The sequence below is a fragment of the Oxyura jamaicensis genome, chromosome 24, assembly GCF_011077185.1.
Source record: "Oxyura jamaicensis isolate SHBP4307 breed ruddy duck chromosome 24, BPBGC_Ojam_1.0, whole genome shotgun sequence".
NCBI lineage: Eukaryota > Metazoa > Chordata > Aves > Anseriformes > Anatidae > Oxyura > Oxyura jamaicensis.
The window spans coordinates 3,510,115-3,519,104 of NC_048916.1; positions in this window are offsets into that span (position 1 = coordinate 3,510,115).

Below are 8,990 nucleotides of genomic sequence, written 5' to 3' on the forward strand. Positions count from 1 at the left end.
TTCAGCATTCAGGGTAAAGTTTAGCTTCTCATGGAGAGCACCAAACATGGCTGTGAGTGTGAAAAGGGAGGTATGGTGAGTACCCTGACCAGGAACCTCTCCGGCTTGCAGCTGTGTGTGGCTCTGCAGCAACACCTGCTGAAACTGGGCGATTTCTACTGCTTTTTGTCTTCCAGTGTGAAGCTTATCAAGCCTCCTAGCATGTTAACAAAGCCAGACAATGTTCCAGTGGTGTGTGTCGCAGTTACTGAGGCCCACCTTGGCTGTTTTCATTATGTAGTTAATCCTTGCTTCTCATCCAGATAGAGCTCGATACAGTGCTTTCAAATGCTGTTGGAAGAAAAGGTCCAGTGAAAACAACTAATGAGAATGTCCATCCAAAGAAAATGTCCAGTGAGGATTTCATTAGGATGTCAACGCAAATGAAATGCAGTACTGGTCCGGATCTGCTGGCAGAGTCTCTGCAGATTTTCACACTGAGTGCTTAAGTACAGGCAGGTTAATTAAGCCTATTCAGTTGCCAGCTACAAACATAACAATAATAAATATCCATTGAATTCTCCTAGGCTGTAGCAGATGCAGGTTATTATGACCCAGCTTACCCCACAGCAGAAGAATTTTGTGCTGAACTACACAAACTAGTTTTTGCCTTGACTGAAAGCACAGGTTGTTTTAACTTGACTGACTGTTAGAGTGAAAGGCAGATAACTTATTTTGAGGTGGTCCTGGATCATAGTCCTCAAGTAAAAGGCAGCCAGACTCTGGGCTGTTGATCAGACGTGGATTATATCTGCATAGCTGAGACATGTCTTGAGTTAAATTGCATAGCCCTTAGTAACTTTCTGCCCTTGAACCCTGACCAGGATTTCTGTGTGTTGCAGATGAAATTGAGTTGAGAGATGAGAATGGCAAGGTGATGAATTTGCTCCAGAACCATTATACATCACAGTTCCTAAGTGAGAGGGTTTTGTGTACTACTCAGAGTTACATGTATGTAAATTTGCTAATCTCTGTATTGCAGATGCTATTATTTTCCTTTGCAGCTGAAGAGACGCCCACACACAAATGAAGGCTGAAAGTTAAAGGGTATTTTCCCGTGTTGGTGACCTAAGGTAGGTGTTTCTATAAAGTTGTTCTCAAACCTGAGAGGGGAAAGTATCATGTCAGCCATGTTCCTCAGGAAGGAATAAAAGCCTGAGGTAAAGAAGAATGCTTTAAATTTATGGTCAAAATGAGAAGTCTTTTCAGAAGTAAAAAAACAAACAACAAAAAAACCTACAGCTAACTAGAAAAGAAAATGCTCGTTAATAGCTTTTCATTGTGAAGTACTGAAATCACAGATGACTTGGTGTGTGCTGTAGAAGTTCCATAATGGCATTTGATCTCTTCCTACCAGCTTTTCTCTTCTCTCTGGAGCTAAATTGGGAAAGTGAGAAGATTTGGAAGTGTCACCTACTGACTGAAAACTAGAAAATGTGGCAAGCAAACAACCTTGCTTTTGGAAGTTCCATCCACAGAAGGTAAGCCTCTTGCCTGAATGTGATTTAATACTTAGGCTGAAATACTAAATGCCTCCTTCCAATGACAAAAGAAGTCTCACTGAGCTAGTTCATCAGTTTGAAGCCAGGAACATGCTTAATGACTTTGCCAAATGAAGCCTTGATTGTTGCAGACACAGGGTGAATCGTAGAAATTGGCAGATGGACAGCTGCAGCCCCAGGTGTCTGCTTTCAGGGTCAGTCTTGTAATTGATTCATCTTTAACTTAGTAATTTTATTTCTGAAGTTGTTGAAGTATTCAGTTACCGTGTCCTTAGTAGTCTCCTCTAAACTTTTACCTAACCAACTTTGTAAATAACTTTATAACTCCTCATAGGGATCATATCTCTGTGGGATGGACCCTGTCCCATCCGTAGTGTACTGTAATCCTGCTGATTTGCTGTGCTGAGTACTTCTTCATACCCTGCACAATGAGAAACATACTAAACCTGCATATAATATTTAAGATAATCTTGTAAAAGTAATAGATAAACCTTTCTTCTTCAAGGTTCCTCTTAAAAAAAGGCTGTAAAATCTAATCAGTCAAAACATAACTTCCCTCTATAAAACACCCAGTGATACATTGATCTCAGAATAAAGATAAGTTTGCAAACAATTTTAAAGTTGCAACACTTGATTTTGTGCAAAACTTCTGTTGCTGAAAATACTTCAATTTAAACAAAAAGATCTCCAAAATGTATTTTTAACAGTGACCCCCAAATCAGAAAAAGGCTGTTGGGACTTTCCAGTAAGGTTCCCTACATGTTGATGATGGCACACTGAATTCATCTGTGTCTGTGTGAGCCCTATATGACAGTCTTGGATATATTTAATTATTTGCGTCATCGAAAAAAAAGTAGCATCTCTATTTTCCCCAAGGAACACATGCTCAATGAAAGATCCCAGTCACCCAGCAATTAAAATGCCTCTGTAAGTAAAAGCAACAACTCTCTTCCATTTAATCCAGAGGGGGAATTTGTGGTTATGGACACACTGTATTCCTCTGATTTAAATCCGTTCAGTACAGCCACTGGTCTATATGTGTTATTTGTTCTGACTTATGTTAACGCATACTTTGAATCCAGTGGGTAGCATCTCTTTTCTATTAGGTTGGCAGAAACGCTAAGACATGCTGTGATGATACAGGAGGAATCACTGCAGATCATGTTGTGGACTTGATGTGTTGTTGATGGCGATTGCCAAAGGCATGAAGCAGTGGAGCTGCAAAGGCAGATTGTGCTGATACTAGGGAAGTGCGAAACTAGTGTGTGCTCTGGAGTTGTGGAGATCTAAAAATTGTTGGGACACAGCATTTTCGTAAGGTAGCACTGGAGATAGCAATTACTTCAGTGGGACATTTCCCTGTTTATTCTTGAACATACAGAATTCATTCTTAAAAGAAACCTGGCACAACAAAAATGAGATCAAGGCAGTTGTTATCCAGGGTAGCTTTTCCTTGGAAAGAAAACAGATAACCCTGGAAAAGTAGCATGTAGACCTAGCTAACTTGATTAATAAAGCAGGATAAAATCTTTTTTTCAAGTAGGCCAGGTAGATGTAATCCAGCAATTAGAAAAACTGGAAGAAGCTTGAAGTGAGGAAGCAGAAACTGGGTTTTCCTTTTTGCCTATTCCTGACTGGCAGTATTAGACCCTGAAGAAGTGAAACCATGAAAATACACTCATATCTACCGAAAGCAACAGGCATTAATTCCCAGTCTCCCCCTCACCCATCTGTCAGCCGGTTAAGTTCTGACAAATCAAAGCCCAGAATAGCAGAAAAGATGCACTGTTCTTGGTGTGAAATCTGCTGCAGCCCATTACTCCTACACCTTTGAGCAACAAAGCAAACAGCACTGTATTTTGTAATTCCAAAGCTATACTAAGTGTACACCTCTGGTATTCTTGTAAGAATACCACAGGCTTGGGAGAAAAGGTGCTAGTAGGCCTATTTCTTGGAGCAAATTTGCCAAACCAAACATAGATAAAGTGAAGAATGTGGCATTTAAAAAGCTGGTGGTTTCCAGGTGCCCAGCTGTAACTAAACTTCACTGGAAGGCCATTGTGCGTAGGTCTGACAGGTTGCCCTTTGTTAACAGTGCCAGGGGAGGTATGAGCTGATACCTGGGTTGTGGTGAAAAAGAGAAGTCAACATGCTGTACAAATCAAAGGCCTCTTGTAACGCTGCATATTGAGGTCAGTCCCTTTTCTGGCAGGTGTGAGAAATAGCATTTTCAAGAGCAGCTTGTCTGAAGCACCCAGCTCTTTCGGATCCACAGGCTGAGCTTTACTGCAACATTAGTTGGCAGGAAGGGCGAATTACTGCAGTCCTCAGTGCAGACGCTGGGCTAACAGCTTTCTGGAATGGTGTCGGATAATGTATATGCCTGCAAATGATACCAGGGGAGAGATCAAAGGAAAAAGTGGATATTCATGGTTTAGATTTACATCATGACACTTCAGAAGAAGCTAGAAATTGGAGCAATAAAAACACAGGGTCTTCTCTTAATATATGCTCCTGTGAAGTTTAATTCACTCCACTTGCATGAAATTTTGAAATGTTTTGCTATAAATGAGGCCAGGACCTGTTGTGGTTTTATTTTTGTTGTCGTTGTTTGTTTTTTTTCTGTCTTGTCAGAGAAGCTAGTTTTTGTTTTTTTTTTATCTTCAAGTGGAAAAAGTATGCTAGGTACTAGATAAACAGTCCTTCAACTCTCTCCTGGAGAATTATTTTGAATTTAAGATGTAAAAGTTATTTGATCCATAGTAAGTCCATCAGCAAATGTCTCCCATCAATGATTTACTACCCTAAACAGTTTTCTTGTAGCGTATTTACCTGTGTTTTGTAGGTCAGCAGTAACTAAGAATGAGGAAAACTTTTGTGGTGTTATAAATCCTTTGCTTACCTTGGCTTCTCCACCCTCTGTTAGCAAACTGCACTTTCAAAATTCATAACCAAGCTCAGAAAGGAAGTATTCATGCAGCAGAATTACTCCTGTTGAGTTTTATTCTTGCGTGATTTTTTTTTCTTCCTGCTACATTCACCTTCTGGTCTGGGAGGGGATTTGAGACTTGGCTGCGTAGCTCCTGGACTCAAGGAGAAACTCACCTTGTGGAAGAGGCTAATCTCAGCAGCAAGCAAGCTGGATCCAGCTGCAATCTGAACAGCGGGCTGTGCAGCCAAGCGGCTACTTACCCTTCGAGTTACTATTCATACTTCATTGGGTGGTGCTAATGGTGTGTGGGGGTGGGGGGGGGCTGCTCTCCTGCACCCCATTTGACCTGCCCTGGTGTGTACCCTATAAAGAAGGTTCAGTTACAGCTGGCCAGTTGGGAACTGGGAGGAGATTTGTGCTGGGAACATTCTGTCTGTTCAGGATATAATGAACTTTCCTCCGAAGTAGCTCATGCCTGGCTATTCCAGACAAAAGTAGAGAGTAATTCAAGTCCAATCTAGCACAGCTGACTTGGAACCCCTGGGAATTAACAACAAAATTCTGTTCGTCCACAAAAAGGAGAAGAGACTGGTTCTAGCCAGGGCTGTGCCGCTTCCAACATGGCAAAGTAATGGAGTTAGAATGGGGAAAACCCTATACGTTTCTGAGAAAGACTGAGGTGGATGCCTGAAATGCAAATGCAGTAAAAGAGCATTGAGTTTCTGACCTGAGGACTTGCATATGTAAATGGGGAAGGTGCCACAAATAGCTTCTTTCTCCAGGTCTTCAGGTAACTATGAATGATTTGGGGTAAATCTGTTAATGTTTGAGCTTTGGGAGCCTACGAACCTCAGTGGAAAATTGGACCAGAGGCTGTTTAGATTAAAAGCATACGTAGGTCTGTGCTCTCATTGCTCTGCATCTGGTGTTTAGTGACAGCATTACATCAGGTTGCTTTTCCAGTCTTGGAGGAATTCAGGGCTCTGATTCTAGAAAATGCTTGGACTTCCTCAGATGAAAGGCCTTGTACAGAGTTGTACTGTAAGTTAGAAACCTCCATACCAGCACATCTACTGAACAGTTCTTTGTGTGACAATAGGGTAACTTTCAGAACTAATACCAAGGCTGGGTTTGAGCCCATTTGACAGGTACCTTATTTATGTACCAGGAAGAAACCGATTGATTTTTCTGGTATAAACTCCTTATGTAGTCTTCATTTATTGTCTGTTACACTCCCATGGGAAATTACATTTGACAGATACTTTGTCATTAAGCCATGCTTTTGGGGTGACTTTTTCTTTTTTTTTTAAATCTGCATAGGGGAAAATGGAGGTCTTCATGGGTAGTAGATTTGGTTTACTAGGAACAGTAAAGATGAAGACTTTTTTGAAGCTCCAAGGTCTGAATAATATTCAAGGAAAGTTACTAAGTTGTACAAGTTGTTTTGTGCAAAATGGGTACAAAGCCTATTACAGAATACTGAAATTCTCCAATGGAACGTGTTCTACTGATCTCACCTTATTTCAGAGGGGAATCTAAATGAAAATCTGACATCAAGGTGCTGTCCTAACTCAAGTGTGTCCCTTCATATGAATCTTGCCACCCAGTCTGAGCCTTTGCTTTGTTGAAGTGGGTGTGTGTTGACAAGAAACTTGTCAAGAGTTGATTGCCTGTTCCCTCGCAAGCTATAGTGCAGGAGCTCTCTGCTCAGGCGTGATGTAGGTCTGGCCACCTGATTCTGGTTTTGATTGAGTCAGGATGGTGTGATTTTCAAAGGTTTTATTTGTGATCTTTGTGATCTGTTATGTACCTCTTGGGCTAGTTTGCCATTGCTTTGGCTCTTGCCCTTGCTCAGGTCTGCATGATTTAGCCATTACATTTCTTGTCTTCATAAGGCAGGACTTACAGATCTAAATTGTCCTCTCACAAACCAGCCTTTCATTTCTTTCTTTTCTCTCTTTTTTTTTTTATTTTTATCCTTTTTCTTCTTTTTTTTTTGTTTTTCCTTTTTTCTTTTTATCTTTTTTCTTTTGTTTCCTTTTTTCTCTCTTTTTTTTTTTTTTTAATTTTTTTTTCCTGTAAGACAGTAGAATGCTGCAGAGAATGAGCACTGTGGGCATCTTTAATAATAGCTGCATATCTATTTTTTTTTCCCCGGTCACATAATTTCAGTGCATCTCTATGGCTGCTTCCTCCTCCCAGCCTTCCTGCAGGCAAGTAGCAGAACCAAGCTCAAAACAAACAGTTGCAAAGCACTGCTGTGAGTAGCATCTGAACTTTAACCCTCCTCCTTTCCCGACTCTCTGGCACCACATTTACCCCCAGGAGAAATACAGGTAGCTTCTCCAGGCTGTTGGGCTTTCTCCACTGGGGGAATTTCCTACACTTTGTTGTGTGAATCTTACCTACTCTCTTACTCAATATATTATTTTGTTTTTTATTTGTGCAGAACTTCTGATGCACTGCTGACCTGTTTCACAAAATACATCCATTCAGCACACTTCTGCATTCTTCCCTCTGTCCTTCTTTCTTCCAGGCCTTATTGATACTCTGTGAAGTGCTTTTCTATGCTCTGTTTAGGATTCATAGATCAGGATGTTCCTGCTTAAGTGTGCACTCTTGATTTGCAGACCATTCAGACTGCCAGGGAGATCATTGAGATGTTGACTTAATGCCTGGAAAACAGGCCTAAAGATGGGGCAAGATATGCCAGGAAGTCTACCATAAGTAAGTTTATTTGCATGATAAATGTACCATTCTTGGGATTTTTATCAGCACTGAACCCTTCAGAGAAGTTATATAAAAATAACTCAGTTCTCTCCTTCCTTCCTGTCAGTCTTTTCATTTGCATCCATCTCTCCTTAATTCCCTTCACTTTCCATGTCTTCATCTTTCTCTCCATTGTTCTGTATTTTTCTAATCCCCTTATGTTCTTCAGCTTCTTTTTGGAATAATCTTACTGAGTAATCCTTTCTGGCCTTTAAAATCTATGAATCATTAGCACCAGTTTGTGATAAATTTACTGATTCTCCATCTTCTCTCCGTAAGACTGTAGGAGGTGAACAGTTAAGTGTCACAGACTTACTTGAGCCATTTTTTTTCCTCTACTTCCCTGCTCAGTACACATAGTGTTTGTGTCTGTCAGCTGTAGCTGTGAACAATTCTTTGCTGCTCAAACCTCACCTCTTCTGACTCAGCCTGCGTGACATAGAGGGACCGGAGAGATGTCAGAGCCTGGGGCGGCTGTGGTACACAAGGGTGAGAATCTGCTGGTACCAGCAGAGAAGAGAAAGCATGATTTACCTGTGCATGCGGACAGTCTCTCCTTCCCTGCTGGTACCAGCGCATTCTCCTTACTCAGGTTCAGGCTGGTACCAGCATTTTTTATTTATTTATTTTTTCTCATTTGGTCCAGAATGAGATGTTTTTCTGCGTAGTTAAAACACCAGGTTTTACAGCTCAGTGAAGCCTGGTAGTGAAAGCCTTTTAAAATATGTTTATTTGAACTATCTCCATTCTGTCCCTGTCCCCTTTGCTTCAGAAAGGCCAGAAGGGACAGTAACAGGGAGTCCCAGGTGTGCTGTTTACCAGTGCATTATCAAGACCAGCCAGCCCCACATAATGCAGACTTAACAGATAAATCTAGGCAAAAGAGAAGGGCAAGTGAGAGATTCTTGAGGAAAAGAGAGAAGTTGTTCACCTAGATAATTAGTTCTTGTTTGGAAGTGTATTTTCCTGTCAGCCAGGGTCTATTCTGGGTGTTGACATCTTTTCACAAAGCTGAGATATTGTGTATTTTCTTCGTGTTGAATCTCTGAGTAGCCTGGTCCTGTAAACCCTTAGCTCAATGCAGATGAGTAGGTGTTGTACTCATTCAAGATTTTCAAAACTGTGCTGTGTATTTTCTTGCCACCAAACTGCAGATCTGTGACAGATCTTGATAGTTTTGGGGTATTTGTCTCCTTGAATTAACAAAAATGGCATACATCGATGTGTCATGTGAGGGAGAGCAGATATTCCAGAGGGATGTGGCCCAGTAAGCAAAAGTGCTACCTGCAGAAGAAAGTTGCAAGTTCCTGAGTATGTAAAGCAAAAATGAGTTACTGATCTGAACAGGGCCAGCAGCAGAGATTATTGCAGCAGGATAGGAAGCACCATGTGTAGGCATCAGCTGGAAGAAGCCCAGTCTAGGTCAGTGAAGCAGTCTTAGAGGGCTTCAGACCTGGCAAACTGACAGTATAGGAATTTCTGCTTAAGAGGCTAGGCCTGTACAGAACAATGTGGTTTTTCTTGTAGCTTCTCAGTTGCATAGCCCCAAATGTTGTCTGTTTTCCAGTTTTACAAGAGTAGTGGCTGGAGAAGTATGGAGACTATGTAGGGCTGGAACGATGGGACAAAACAGAAGTGCTATATGACAGAAGAATTCGTAGGTTGGAAAAATAAATAATGCAGTCATTTGCAATATTTTTATTGTCATGATAGTTTCAGGTTAGGGCATTTCTTGCCTGCTGACAGAA